The 15771-nt window shown below is 41.1% G+C and overlaps 1 non-coding gene across 1 annotated transcript; it reads left to right on the plus strand.

The window, feature by feature from the left end:
- Positions 1–252: 252 nt before the first annotated feature.
- Positions 253–327, plus strand: Trnas-cga. The gene has a single exon. It is a non-coding gene; the product is annotated as a tRNA-Ser (tRNA).
- The last annotated feature ends 15444 nt before the right edge of the window (positions 328–15771 follow it).

A 15771-nucleotide genomic window follows, 5' to 3' on the forward strand; every position in this document is an offset into this window, starting at 1 on the left:
AGGAATTGCATTAGTGTTAAAGGGTGAGTTTCAGTCGATTCACAAAAACCTGATTATGTTTTTCTGACATCTGCAGAGTGAAAATCTCATTCTGGAAACATCCCCCAGGCTGTGGCTAAGCCATGTCTCCGCTATATCCTTTCTTTCAGGAGTGCTAGTTCTGCAAGGTTCGCAGGAGAGCTTCTGTAAAGTTTGGAAGGTAGGAGACGAGATACTGGCAGAAGTAAAGCTGTGAGTACCGGGCGTGAGTCGTGCTCCGGTAGCTCAGTTGGTAGAGCACTTGCCCTCGAAAGGCAAAGGTCCCGAGTTCGAGTCTCGGTCGGGCACACAGTTTTAATCTGCCAGGAAGTTTCATATCAGCGCACACTCCGCTGCAGAGTGAAAATCTCATTCAGGGATGGGTTATTTGAAATGGTGCGGTAGATTCTCTTTCTCATCCTTCCGTCATCTGATGTGTTTCAATGACCTAGCCCTTGACTGGACCTTAATCCCTTATCATACTTCCCTTTCTTCCCACTCATATCTGAGTTCAAATATGGCTTTAGAGCTAAATAATTACCCATATTTCAAGTTTCATTATCGATATGCTTTTTTACTAGCTATTACCAAGGTCTAAATACCGCTCCACGTCTCTAACGTACGGCGTGTGCTTGTAACGAGCACTTTTTGATTGATTCTTACAGATGAAGCAGAAGGTCCCAACAGTTACTTTAACGTAATTCCTTTATATTCTGTACCGAAATTGTTCACCAATTTGACCAGCGTGGAAACATCGTAAGCATCCTCATTACTGGAAGTTAGTGGTAGCAATAAATCGAAACCCGAGCAGTTATATTTTACGGTCAGCAAGCATTTCCATCGTGGAAGCTACACGTTTTCTTTCTTGCTGACTAAATTTAGAGGTAATCTTTTTTAAGACTTGTAGGAAGTCTATAAAATTTTGAACAACAGACAATAAGAGAATAACCCGTTAGTTGTATTTAACTCACCGTGTCAACTACAAGAGTATATTAAGTGTGCATCATTTGCTGTGTACGAAACTGACTGGTACTGTGAACTTTTGACAGATTTAAACTGTGCGCCAGACCACGAGTGCAACCCACAACTTCTTTCTTTCCACAAAAAGTGAAGTGCTTGGAATCAATCTCTGGTCTGGCAAACAACAGTTTGTGAGTTATTCTCAGGACCTTCAGTGATTAAAACAAAATTGCGCCATGTAAATTGTGTTTACACGATTCAAACTGGTAGGTACTCATCGTTTCAAAGTGTGACATTGGAGTTGGCAGTACTTCGAAGAGCTGTTAATAGTATTGTCCTCTGAGGAATTCATAAAATATCTATGTACCATAACTCTCTCTGAAAGCATTTGAATACTTATTTTAGTGCCATAGACAACTCTCTTCACCGTTTTACAAAGCTTCTTATTTGTCTGCTTTGCGTTAGGCTTTTCTCGGCCTACTGCAGCTACATTTGGTCATTCCATCCTTTTCCTGGCCTTACAATGAATCCCTCACATTGAATCATCTGCCTTGAGGAATAATTTGCCAAATATTTAGTGGTAATCTTGACTCCTGTATTCGCAACAAATGTAGTTTTTGCCTATTTTGTTCAATCTTTACTTTTATATCAAACATTTTCAAATCCTTCCGTATGTCTATATGTCTTTTATAATCTTACTTTGTGCATCCGCTATGTTTCTGAGGATATTCGTTTCATTAGACTGTAATCTTATTTTACCTTTTTTGTCACTGCACAGGGTTTACTCCCATACGGCAATGTTGGTACCGAAATAACTTTATGAACTGAAGATAAGTTTCTGTACTTTTTATTTTGGAGTCATCTTCTAATGGTACCGTTTGGATAACTGGACTTCTCAGTTTTTGTCTTTTTTATTTGTGTCCCATGTACGATAACGTGGTTCCCAAAAATTTAAATCTACCTACTTGTTCTATGATCTCGTTTCCTGTTACTACACTGGCGTGCAAAACTTAAGGACGAAACTAACTTTTGCATGATGTGCCACTTCCAAGAAACACAGCACGATGAAACTTGAACCACTCTTAGAAAGAACTACTTAAGAACATCGCAGAAGGTAACTGAAAGAAATACACAATGAGTCCAACAGAAATGTCACTTTTATTCAAATGCACTAATTACACTGAGGTCACAGCGACTTATTATGATCCCTTGGACGTTGAAAGAAGTAGGACACGGCTAGTAACAGGGCGTGTGATCACCACAGACGCCAATGCTTGCTCTGCAACGTGCTGCAATACTGGTCACAAAGATGGTAAGACGTTCTTGTGGTAGAGCTTTCCAGTCTTCCACAGGCGTGGTTGACAACTGGAGGAGCTTGGTTGGTGCACGTCGACTTGCAACAGTACGTCTCCCCAACGCATCCAATGCGCTCGATGGGATTTAAGTCGGGGGAACGGGCAGACCAGTCCAGCCGCTGAATAACGTCTCGCTCCAGGAGCTACTCCAACTGCGTTGTTCGACGCGGTCGTGCATTGTCATCCATAAAAATGAAGTCAGAGCCGAATGCATCTCGTTGGAGAAGCATAGTGTCACAGTAACATTGACTGGTGAATTTATCGTGTTCAAAGATTTGGAGCTCAGTCTGTCCAGACAACATTGTCTCCTCACACCATAACATCTAAACCACCAAATGATCATGTTTCACAGTGTTCCTGGGTACATTACGTGTTACTACCTCTCGCCGTACGATGGAAAGTACGGAATGCTACTCAAACCAAACCTGGTCTTATCCCAGAATGGTATGCGACCTCACTCCTCGTTGGTCTAGTCCCTAGGCTCCTGGCAGCAACGCCGTGGTGCCGTGATCAAGGGAACACAACTTACTAATCGTAGAGCAAAGAGAGACCACCAGCATGCAGCCGCTACACCACTGTGAAGCATGAGATTGTGTGCCTTATAGTCCAGTTAAATGTGACTGCAGTTGCACCCGCTGTTTGGTGCAAGTCCCTTCTCCACTGATGCACACTGTAGCAGTCATCCGATATTGTAGTTGACCATGTTTGACCATCTCCTCCCTTTCAGACAGTGGATACAGTGGTTCTAAACGCTCTCCATGCATCCGAAACAATGCTGTGAGCAATACCAAACTCTTGGGCTACACCCTTCATCCTAATTCCGTCTTCCAGTTTCCCGATAATTCTTCTCTCTGTGATGTCATCAAGATGTTGTGTCCGCACCATGTTGCAATGAAGAATATCACTGCAGTGCACCGTAACTGATAGCCGATTGACACACACTTTCTTTTTCCGTCCTTGCAACTGCCTCGTGTTACCGGGCCAGCAGCGTTTGGCGCTATGTCACGCTGACTTCACGCCATGTCCCGTCTAGCATTCTGTTCATCACTGGGAAGTGTCTGGTAACATGCTCCAGCACTTTCATTCATTTCAACGGGTGTGTTAATTTTATGTGTGATTTTATCCACCTCGACCGTAAATTTTGCAGAGCAGTGTGTTTTTGTCGTTTTTGTTCTTACTGGGTCTTTCCCACAGAACAACACTGCTTTTTTTTATTGATATTGCTATTGCTATGTTATGCACTTGGCATATTTTGTGTAGTTCACAGACAGCTCCCTGCGGTCCACCTTACTGTTCGAGAATACAGCTTAATCACCTGCAAAAAGTGTTGTCATTTTACAATCTTATTGTTTGAAACCACATGTGTGACTATGTAGTTTTGTGTTCCATTCCCTTGCAATTTTATCAGTGTATGTATTAAAGAGTAGTGTGTGACTGAGCCGTATCGACTCATATCGATAGTAGTTCTCTAGGAGTTACCTATGCTGGTTTCCGAGCAATAGGTCCGCGAGCTTCTCCGGAGACGGCGCGGCCTGTCCTCTTGTGAAGCTTGAAGGGCCTCTCCATGCCGTACAGTGGTCCATCTCGTTTCAAAACATGGGCAGAATAGAAAAACGACAGATGCTCGTTCTGGCTGTAGTCCCGCGAAATGTCGTGTAGACTGCACTGCTGCATACGTGCCCAATCTTCTCTCAAGTCGATATGATATGTGCCGCGAATGTTGACGGTAAACAGTAATTCAGACAACGATAAATTTTTCAGATACTGTTTGGGTGACTTGTTTGTTATATGATAGTGATACTGTCTATTTGTCAAAATAAAATAAGATGGGTAGCGCTCCAAAGGCGTTTATATGACATTTTTAACCGGTGTAATGATATATACGGGTATCGACTTAAAACTAAAACTACTGCCAATATTATCCGAAACCATTGGCTATAAAATTTTCTTTGCGTGGCTCTACTTTTGTAAATGACTCTCCCACCACATTAAATGCATACTTAACGAGTTCAGATGTATTTGCGGGCACGTATTCGCACATTTTTAGTGGACAATCATTTTACTAGCGTGGAGTAGTACCACGCGGTAAAAATGGCTCCCTCATTATTGCAGTTATCTCATCAACTATAATCTGCACAAAAAAAGGGATCAGGGTTTTCTGTAGAATTCTTGGGGAACTATTCGAAATTACGTTAATTTTTATTTCACACATTGGCAAAAAGGTTTTTACAAGATCAAAATTTCTGCCTCCCCACAAGAATTTTTTTTCAGACTATCCCAATTTTGTACAGAGGACTCTATGAGTAAAACCTACACATCAATAACTAAGAACAAATGGATCTTTCTCGAAAGTTTGTCCGCCCCGATAGCTGAGTGGTCAGTGGAGCAGTCTGTCACGCCAAGGGGCCCGGGTTCGACTCGCGGCTGGGTCGAACATTTTCTCCGCTCAGGAACTGGGTGTCGTGTTGTCCTCATTATCATTTCATCATCACCAGTAGAAGGCAACGGGAAACCACCACTGGTATCACTTCCCTAGACGGTCATGCGGTGGACCTCTCAGACTAGGCTTCCCCCAAGACAAGACCTGCCGTAAGGCAGAACACAGAGTTTTTCTCGAAAGTTTGGCACCAACTTCACCGGACTCACAATATTCTGTAATAACGCCCAATGCCAACATCAGGCCAAATAGTTTTGATACACTTATAGTCAATCATAATGGGTACTCTGTTGCCGATAGGTCAGCTACCTGAAAATGCACAGCAAGCTTGGAATAAGGATATCCAGAGTTACCGAGAAGATTTTATTCGTAAATATTTCTGTGAGGAAAAGATGGATGTAGTATTTTATCTTGCATCTTCGGATCAATCCCCAGAAAATGACAGTTAAGAATATAAACAGACATTGCAAAAGACTCTGCCTTTCGAACCGTCTGCGAGTGGACAACCCGTCGGCGATGAACCATCTGAAGACAGTAATGTTACAAGCGACGAAAATGACTACAGGTAATTTCGACTTCTGATTCATTATCAGTAATCTCACAATACTTTATAACCCGATTTTTAATCAAATCTGCTAAATTTATAATTTTTCATTTGCCAAATGGAATTCATCATAGACATCGGATTCCTAATCATCGACCCAAAGAATCTAAAAACAACAAGTTTTGTAGTGTTCCGAATTGAGCTGGAGCACTGTGTACCGGTTGGATTCCGGCCTCTCATTGGAGCCCTTTGGAAGAGTCAGCACTGTACAAGCACTGGCTGAGCGCGGTGCACTGTGGCAGTGCCGAATTCAAGAGGAATTGGATGTGCTGGCTGGAGGTTGAAGGCTGGAGACAGTAATACGCGGTGCAGTACGTGGTACGATAGTTCACAAACACCAGTTGAATGCACCGGTGCACTGGCTGTGGAAGTGTGCTGGGCCTACCATGCTTAACCCTGGGTGACAGCAAGTGGATTTCGTGAGATCTATGTGACCATTTGCCCAAAACATTTGTGTGTTCTGGGAAGCACACTTGTAGATTCGTGAGTTTGTTTGTATCATTACTTCAGCAAATGTAGATGAGGATCGTTGCAAATGAACTGAAATTTTCAGTCGGCTTGATCTGCCACTTAAAGTTTTACGATTTAAATTCTTTATTTTTTTGTTTAAAGACTCATTGTATTTTAGTTAGACTTCAGTTGTTGCTGTTACTAAAATTATGCGTTCTGAGAATCTTTGCCAGCCAGTTGTTCTCAGTTTAACGGAAAATTCTTAGCGGCTTTAACGAAGTTCTTGGATCATTACAAGCAATTAGTTGCCCCTTTTATATCGTAGATTACTATTTTATTAACCTGTTTGAAGCTCAATTGTTCTTTTTTGGTGCAGTCATCACACTGTAGAATTTTTCGTGTTAATAGTGTTACCGACAGTTCGTCTTAAGAGAAATTGCCCTTGTTCCTCACATAAAATTGTTATAGGTAGTCTAACGAGCGTTTTTCTGGATGTTACAGTACGGCCAGTGGCTGCGCGAGGTTAGATGCCACTTTTGTGGGGCGTCACCCCCAGTACGGGTGGCTGGTCTCGACTCTTTGGTGGGTGCATTGTCATCGTATTGTCAAGGACGTGGCAGGTTGTTTGGCGTCTTTGTTCCACTGAATATTTTTGGCATTTTTTTGCGTTATTTCGATGTTTAATGAAATCATTGCGGTCCTGGTCTAACAAGGGGATGACACGACTGTCGGATCATGGATTTACGTCAAACTTTGCATACTTTTAATAGTCTATTAGCACAACATAATCTGCAAGTAATAAGGTGTACTACTTAGGCGATTTCGAGAAAATCGCAGGAGAAGGCTTACACGTCAGATGCATTGCGATCCTGAGCACGTAATCGCTCGTTGGAGTCCCGCTCATGCTTTTTTTTAAATTGATATTTTTTTCATCACTGGAAGTTGGACATTCATATCTTTTTTTTTGGAAAGCTGGCTACCGGTTCTGCTGTTGCGCGCACACACAAACTCTCAGAATGAGATATTATTACCGCAAGCTGTAGCGAACGAACAGTCGTTGAGAGTAGTCGGAAGCAGCCTGGAGTGGAAAAATGCATTCATTCCATCTAGTAGATGACGTTTCAATTTATGATTTTCGTTTCTGTATGAAAAATAGCATCCTGCAATTAGTAAGAATGAAACTACATCCAACGATTAATCGTACATTACCCTCATATACTGGCATATTGTACTCATTGTATTATTGAATAAAGTTACTTTCACCTTTGTTTGTCGATGTTTGACTTGGGCTTTGCAAGCCTGGCCTTCCTCCTTGAAACATGTGTCTGCAGATCGAAGCGCCCAGGTCCAAAACAGCTCTCGGTACCATACCCGATTGCAGGTATAAGGAATTTCGGAAATCACGAAAGGCTTACAATTTCAGGAAAACTTTATGCGTCATTTGCTTGTCGATATTAATGTGATATTTATTGTGATAATAAATATCAGCAAACTACCAAATACAATACGAAATTCAATAAACACCCATGAAATTCATACGCTTTTTCATCATATTGCCTTTTAAATGTAATAGTTATGAAACAATATGACAAGTACTGAAAAAATAAAAATAAAAATGTATGAATGGGACTCCAGTGGTCCACCGATTAGTGATACACGGATTACGGAACTTAAAGGTTGACCACATGATCGCCTCCATTTCATACTCAGGGTCGCAACACACCGGCAAATCATTGACGCGTAAAATCTTTCCTGCGATTTTCTCGGAATCGTCCAGGTAGTACACCTTACTACTTGCACATCATGTTGCCCTAATGGACTACTGAAAGTTTGAAGCAAATCCGTGATCGGAATGTCGTGGCCCTCCCTTGTAAGTAAGGAAAAATTTTCAATCTTCATGTGAATGGTGTTTATTTGGTTGCCTAGCACTTCCAAAAAAATGGCTCTGAGCACTATGGGACTTAACTTCTGAGGTCATCAGTCCCCTAGAACTTAGAACTACTTAAACCTAACTAACCTAAGGACATCACACACATTCATGCCCGAGTCAGGATTCGAACCTGCGACCGTAGCGGTCGCGCGGTTCCAGACTGTAGCGCCTAGAACCGCTCGGCCATCTCGGCCGGCTCCTAGCACTTCCACTCCCAGCTTTTCACCCATTATTTTTCACTGACGTTACTAGTGGTGTGTTTGCTGAACAGGGTGTTCAGAAAGCCGTGGGTATGATTAGAAAACATGTACCTGACAGGCTGCCTCCAGGTGGCTGGACAGGGCAGGTGAGCGAGCACTGCTGAACCACTGCTGAAGATGGGGGCTGCTGTCCATCGGGCTGCTGAACGGACGAAACTTGGAATTCCGGTGATGATTAGCTAAATTACGACCCAGCATTATGACCAAGATCTGGCTATGCTGATACTAAAACATAAAACCACCAAGCAACTTAATAGTTTTACACAGCATTGCTATACTCTCTCTGTGTCAAATAAAGCCCGAAACATTGGACAAAATGTATTGGCCCCAGGATGATTTCGGTGGGTCAATTCGACCCAGGGTTTATTTGTGCCTCCATATTGTTTTTAATATTTTAATTTTTACCATTTCCTTATTGTTTTCTTGATAGTATGTATTTTTTGTGTTATGATAATTTTGTGCCACATATATCTATATATTTTACATGTGAGGTATATGTAATTTTACTGTAATTCTAGATCTCGGCCCAATACCAGAATTAATATCATTGCTTTGTTAAGAACGCAGAGAGAGAGAGAGAGAGAGAGAGAGAGAGAGAGAGAGAAACAGAGATCACTGAAGGACTGTGCAGGGACTTCAGCGAAGGACAAGGACGAAATTATACTACGGGAAAAGTGCGCCAATTTTGTGAGAAGAGAACTGTTTACCGGTAAGTGAAGAAGGAAGAAATTTGATCAATGCTGTTCGTTGAAGATATATGACGACGGCAATGGTACTGAGAGATAAAGCGACATTTGCGTTCCCGATTTTTTACTCTGTGTCTTGTAACAATCAATACTTTAGAGATAAAGCGAATTAGTGTAAGGAGAATATCGGAAGAGGAGTAAGAATTAGAAGAAAGCAGACACAGAAGAGGAAAGGGATTGGGGAATATTCATCGTAGAAGACGACACAATATATTCTGAACATACTAAATCCTCAGAACGTGTCAGAGATAGCCGATGTGGAATAATTCAGCTACGCCACAATCATCGTAGATATATGAGTATAATTTACATTCGAAAAGAGGCTCTGAGCTGTTATGATGCCGAGGCAGTTACATTGAACTACTGTCGTTGGTGTAGTAAACTGTATTACATGGTTAGATGGAGTCATAACTGGTACAGTATCTAAGGGCCGAGCATCAAATACTGTTTAACTTTCGGAAGTATGAATAAATGAGCGAGCTGCATGACGAAGAGTATGTTGCCAGTTGTCTAAGGTTAAGTTTGAGTGGTGTTTTCTATGATCAATGGTCGGTTGCATCTTGTCATGTTTTACGTTGGAACAGTGTAAATTGGTTTGTATTTTTTAATGTGTTTTGACAGTGGAACCCTCCGGAGCAGACATCGCAGTATTATTAGTTTCTGGAGTCGCTGCATACGATTTATGGAAAACATAACAGAATATGCTCCAGATTAACGATAAATGAGACAACTAACAGTCGGCACCAAAGATATCGCAGCTGTCACCCCAGGTAGGGAGCAGCTGAAAACATATCACACTGCCAGATGACAACTAGTGTTTGTAAACACAAAATTCCCGAGTATAAACATTTAAAGTGAGTTACATGGGTTCGTGTTATCGTTAGATTTATGACTAGTGTAAGTCTCTCGCAGTAACTCAGCAGACTAAAAATTATGAATGTTCTGTAAATGACTAGTTCAATGAAAGGGCTTTACATAATTTTTCACTTAACGAAGCGCGTTGACATAGTGGTTTACTTGGAAGACACTAGTTTACTACTTTGCTACTCTACAGACATTACAAAACTGAAATGTAAAGAACGGTTTTTTACAAAATTATTGGAGGTACACTGCTTCCTTGGTTTAATGATACTTTGGAACACTGCCTAGGCACATTCCCAGAAGCTTTATTATCAAATCACCATTACCCTCAAATATTAATATACAGTTTATCCACTTATGTAAATAATTTATATGTATTCATTTTGTTTGTGGTATTTGTGTTTTGTGGTCGCAACCTCGGTGACAGATGTTTATTTGCTTATAAGATGCGTGGCTGAGCTGCAGCAATATTTAACTTTTCACACAGCAGTGTTAACCGAATATTAGTAGCAATAGGAACCAGTTAAAGGTAATCAGCAATATTTACGAGGCTTATAATTCATCCGGCCACTTACTACCACTAACAATGCCCATTCCCAAACAAAGACCAGGAACAAGAAGGCGGTTACTCAGACTGTATGAGATTCGAGCATGTCAACGAACCTGTCATGTAAATTTGGAGAAATTAGTTCTGCCTTCACAGAATTGAGACACGCTTGTAGTGCACTGGAAAAGTATGATGCAAACTGATTATCTGTGCCTCTTAAGAAATCACATAGATGTCTCATGCTAATCTGGAAAACCCAGCTGACACTCTGCCGTAGCGTCACATATCTATTGCATGTAAACAAGTCGCTTTTATCTTTACACGCTAAAACGATCTCATCGATGTGAGTGAAAGATTCAGCACACAAATGCGGAAAATTACCGGGAATGTGTATAAAGGTATTATGAGGTCGTTGTTCATCAAACCTCGCCAGATCTCCTGCTTAGCAACAAGCAGCGTCTCAGGTTACGTGACACGGTGTGGGAGTGCTTCCCCTCCTATCTGACGGTTCTTTGACCGGCCGAGATAAGCGTTTTAGGTACTGTCGCGTCTGATAATATCCGCGACGGCGTCGCTACTGTGTGTGGAAGACACTAGAAACTATTTCTGTTGATAGCTATCAGAATTTACTGCGGTATTAAGTTCCAACAGCCGTAAAGGAAGGCTCAACAGTATTTTAGCATTAAATTCTTAAAATACTACTTTCCAAGTACGTTACTTTTTGTTTCTAATTAAAAATGTTCCAAAACTTTCTTCGTCAACATCGTGCTTTCTGCCTCCCTCAGTGCGTTTTCGTTATTTATATCTGTAAAACATGAAGTGATAATTAAACTACTAAAATTACACCTAAAACAGTTTCTGTTTGCAATTGTCATTCCCTTGATTTTACGTCATAGGGGCATGTTAGACCCGCTGTACATTATCGCGTATTGCAACTTAACTATGTCAATTTGAATCTCGTTGCCAAGTTGACTCATCTCTTTATATCTAAATGTAATTTTGTTGTCCTGTATTTGCAGTTACAACTGAGTCCGTGCAAGTACATTTTTCTTTGACCGATACTAAACTAAAAATAATTTCCTCGAAAACGAAAAGTGAGCAACTCCCATGGCGTTACGCAAGAACACAATATTTGTATTGTGTAGCGATACAGGTCAATGGAATAATAATTTAAGTCTTGGTATTAGTGTGATATACACTGGACATAAAAGAATGTAAACAGATGGTCATGCAATCAATTCTTCAGACGTTCTTACGACATCAGAGAAATGTGCTTTACAAACAATGAAAGATGATTACGTCAGACGTTTTGACAGAGTCGTCTGTGGTGTCGGGTATCGAACTGGGTTATTAAATAATCATCATTAGGTCTTGGTGTTCCCGCATTGGCCGTGTTTGCAAATAAAAATTATTGGATGTGAGGTCCGCTTGTTACGCAAAACGCTTTTTTTTCATATAGATCCATACACCTTTCAGCACTTTTGTGCCATCTTTAATTGGTTTTCCGTTACTTAAATCTTGGTCTCTGGTTCTGACAGCGCCACAGCTTAAATATTGAATAAAAATCATCAGCAATGGTTGCCGAAGACTTCCGGCATACAGAGCCACCCTCATTCAGCCAACAGCCTTGTTAAAGAGGGCACTCTGTTGGCCTTGGGTTGGGAAACTACCCTAGAGGCTCAAGAATCAGTGATGTAGTGGGAGTCAGTGAAGTGAAATGGAAGGAAGACAAGGATTTCGTATCAGATGAGAGTAGGGTAATATCAGCAGTAGCATAGAGTGGTATAACGGGAGCAGCATTCTGTACGAACAGGAAGGTACGTAAGAGAGTGTGTTAATGTGAACAGTTCAGTGATAGGATTGTTCTCATCAGAATCGACAGCAAACCAACACCGACAACGATAGTTCAGTGTACACTGCGACGTCGTAAACCGAAGATAAAGAGAGAGAAAAAGAATAAGAAGATATTGAGCAGGTGATACAGTACGCAAATGGATATGGAAACCTGATAGTCCGGTAAGTTGTAAGAGTTGGAGCAGAATAAGGGGTTACGGCAGAATATGCGCTTGGTACTAGCAATGAGAGAGGAGAAAGACCAATTGACTTCTGTAAGAAATTTCAGTTAATAATAGCGAGTACTGTCTGCAAGAATCAGAAGAGATGAAGCTATACTTGGAAAAGCCCGGGAGATACGGAAAGATTTCAGTTAGATTACATCATGGTCAGATACTGGACTTTAAAACGTACCAAAGAGCAGATATATATTCAGATCACAATGTAGTAGTGATAAAGAGTAGGCTGAAGTTTAAGAGATTAGTCAGGAAGAATCAACACGCAAAGAAGTGGGATACGAAAGAACTAATGAATGAAAACACACGCTTGAAGTTCTCTAAGGCTGTAGATAAAGCAAAAATACTCCAGTAGGCAGTACAGCTGAAGAGGAATATAGACATCTCTAAAAAGAGCAATCACATTAGCTAGAAAGAAAAACATAGGTACAAAGAGATTAACCGCGAAGAAACCATGGCTAACAGAAGCAATACTTCAACTGATCGATGAGAGAAGGAAGTACAAAAATGTTCAAGTAATTTCAGGAATATAGAAGTACAAGTTGCTGGCGAATGAAATAAATTGTAAGTACAGGAACGCTGAAGCGAAAGGGCTCCATGAAAACTGTGAAGAAATCAGAAAAGAACTGTTGGAAGGACTGAATCAGCATATAGAAAGTCAAAACAACCTTCCATAAAATTATAAGCGAGGGTCGTAATATTAAGAGTGCAATGGGAATTCCGTTGTTAAATGCAGAGATGAGAGCGGTTAGGTGGAAGCAGTATATTGAAAGCATTTATGAGGAGGAAGATTCGTCTGAAGTGATAGAAGAAGGAGATGGAGTCGAACTGGAAGAGTCAGGGAATCAGAATTCGAATCAATTTAGAAGTATGGAAGACTTAAGATCAAATAAGGCAGAATGGATACATAAGATCCCATCAGGATTTCAAAAATCACTGGGGGAAGTGGCAGCAAAACGACTATTCACATTCGTGGGGAACGTATGAGTCTGGCGATACACTATCAGACTTCTAGAAAAATATCATTCACACAGCCCCGAAGAGTGCAATAGCTGAGAAGTACGAGAATGATCGCGCAGTCAACTTAAAAGCTCACGCATCCAAGTTGCTGACAAGAATGATATACAGAAGAACGGAAAACAAAATTGAAGATGTGTTAGATGACGATCAGTTTGGCTGTAGGAACGATAAAGGCACCAGAGATGCACTCTGACGTTGCTATTTATCACGAAAGTAAGACTAAAGAAAAATCAAGCCACCTTCATAGAATTTGTCTACCTGGAAATAGCGTTCGACAGTGTAAATGTTGCAACATGTTCAAAATTCTGAGGAAAACAGGGGTAAGCTATAGGGAGAGACGGTAATACACAACATGTACAAAAGCAACGAGGGAATAATAAGAGCCGGCCGGTGTGACCAAGCCGTTCCAGGCGCTTCAGTCTGGAACCGCGCGGCCGCTACGGTCGCAGGTTCGAATCCTGCCTCGGGCATGGATGTGTATGATGTCCTTAGGTTAGTTAGGGGACTGATGACCTCAGATGTTAAGTCCCATTGTACTCAGAGCCATTTGAACCATTTGAATCATAAGAGTGGAAGACCAAGAACGAAGCGATCAGATTAAAAAGGGCGTAAGACAGGATGTAATCTTTCGCCCCTACTGTTCAATCTATACAATTAAGAAGCAATGATAAAATAAAAGGAAGATTCAGAAGTGGATTTAAAATTCAAGGTGAAAAAATAATAATGGTACGATTCGCTGATGACATCGCTATCATCAGTGAAAGTGAGGAAAAATTGTATGATCTTTTGAATAGAATGACCATTCTAATGAATACAGAATATGGACTGAAAGTAAATCGAAGAATGTCGAAAGTCACGAGAAGTAGCAGAAATAAAAACAGCGAGTTACTTAACATCAGGATTTATGGTCACGAAATACATGAAGTTATGGAATTCTACTACTTAGGAAGCAAAATAACCAATGACGGACGGAGCAAGGACACCAAAGCTCATTAGCTCTGGCAAAAAGGGCTTTCTTGGCCAAGAGTGGTCCATCAGTATCAAACTTAGAGGAAGAAACTTCTGCGAATGTATCTTTGGAGAACAGTATTGCGTGGCAGTGAAACATGGTCTGTGGGAAAACCGAAATAGAAGAGAATCGAAGCATTTGTGATGTGGTGCTGCAGACGGATGTTGAAAATTAGATGGACTGTTAAGGTAAGGAATGAGTAGGTTCTGCACAAAATCGGAGAGAAAACGAATACGTGGAGAAGACTGACAAGAAGAAGAGACAGGATGACAGAGTAATTTCCGTGTTATTAGAGGGAGCTGTAGACTTAAAAACTGTAGAGGAAGAGAGAGACGGGAATACAACCAGCAAATAATTGAGGTCGTAGGTTGCAAGAGCTACTCTGAGATGAAAAGGTTGACACAGGAAAGGACGTAGCGGCGAATCGCATCAGACCAGTCAGAAGACTGAAAAAATGGCTGAAACAGACTGACGAATCGCACACCCTTGTATCAACACAGCAGTCACATAATTTTCACGCAACATGCGAAACAATATTGTGCATGAAAATAATAAAAGCAGACCGCAGTGGTCTTACAAACAGGTGCAATATCATTCTCGTAAATAGTTTGACAAGTTAAGTCGACAATACTGAACATTAAATTTACCTGTTCCTAAATGTTTGTACGTGACGATGAACAATGCCCTGGTCATAGTTTGCGGTAACCATTGCTGTTACCGGTCGGTGTGGCCGAGCAGTTCTAGGCGCTTCAGTCTGGAACCGCGCGACCGCTGCGGTCGCAGGTTCGAATCCTGCCTCGGGCATGGATGTGTGTGATGTCCTTAGGTTAGTTAGGTTTAAGAGTTCCACATTCTAGGGGACTGTTGACCTCAGATGTTAAGTCCCATAGTGCTCAGAACCATTTGAACCATTTGAACCATTGCTGTTACGAAAGGACTTAATACTGGCAATGGAAACTGGAGAATGATTATGGATAATGATATGCGAACGAATGGCGAGATGACTGTAGGCACTTTTTAAGTCATAAGAACTTAGAGTGGCAGGAATTTATAATTTCAAACTATTGTATCAGTTATTTTAAATTACAGGCTACGACAGACACATTTCTGTAGTTTAATGAAATAATGACTGTAAAATTTCTTTATACAATGTCACGACTGGTTTCGAGATGGACAGAGATGTGGAGGAGCAGGAGATGGACATAGAAAGGGGTTTGAAAGAGATGAACGGAGAGGAGAGAGAGGAAGGGACGGACACAGACAGAGAGAGGGAAAGGGGGGGGGGGAGAGGCGATGGACAGAGAGAGGGGAGGAATATGTTAAAATACATTCTTCAGTTTTTATTAATTATTGTTTCCAATTATTAATCAACATACTATTGAACTAAAAGTAATAAACAACTGTTAAAAGACAACAAACTCGAACTAGCTTCATCACAACTGCAAACCTTTTACGTTACGCACTCCGCTACCGATGAACGTATTAATAAAATAGAAATATTTTGA

Source organism: Schistocerca piceifrons, chromosome 1, assembly GCF_021461385.2.
Source record: "Schistocerca piceifrons isolate TAMUIC-IGC-003096 chromosome 1, iqSchPice1.1, whole genome shotgun sequence".
Lineage (NCBI taxonomy): Eukaryota > Metazoa > Arthropoda > Insecta > Orthoptera > Acrididae > Schistocerca > Schistocerca piceifrons.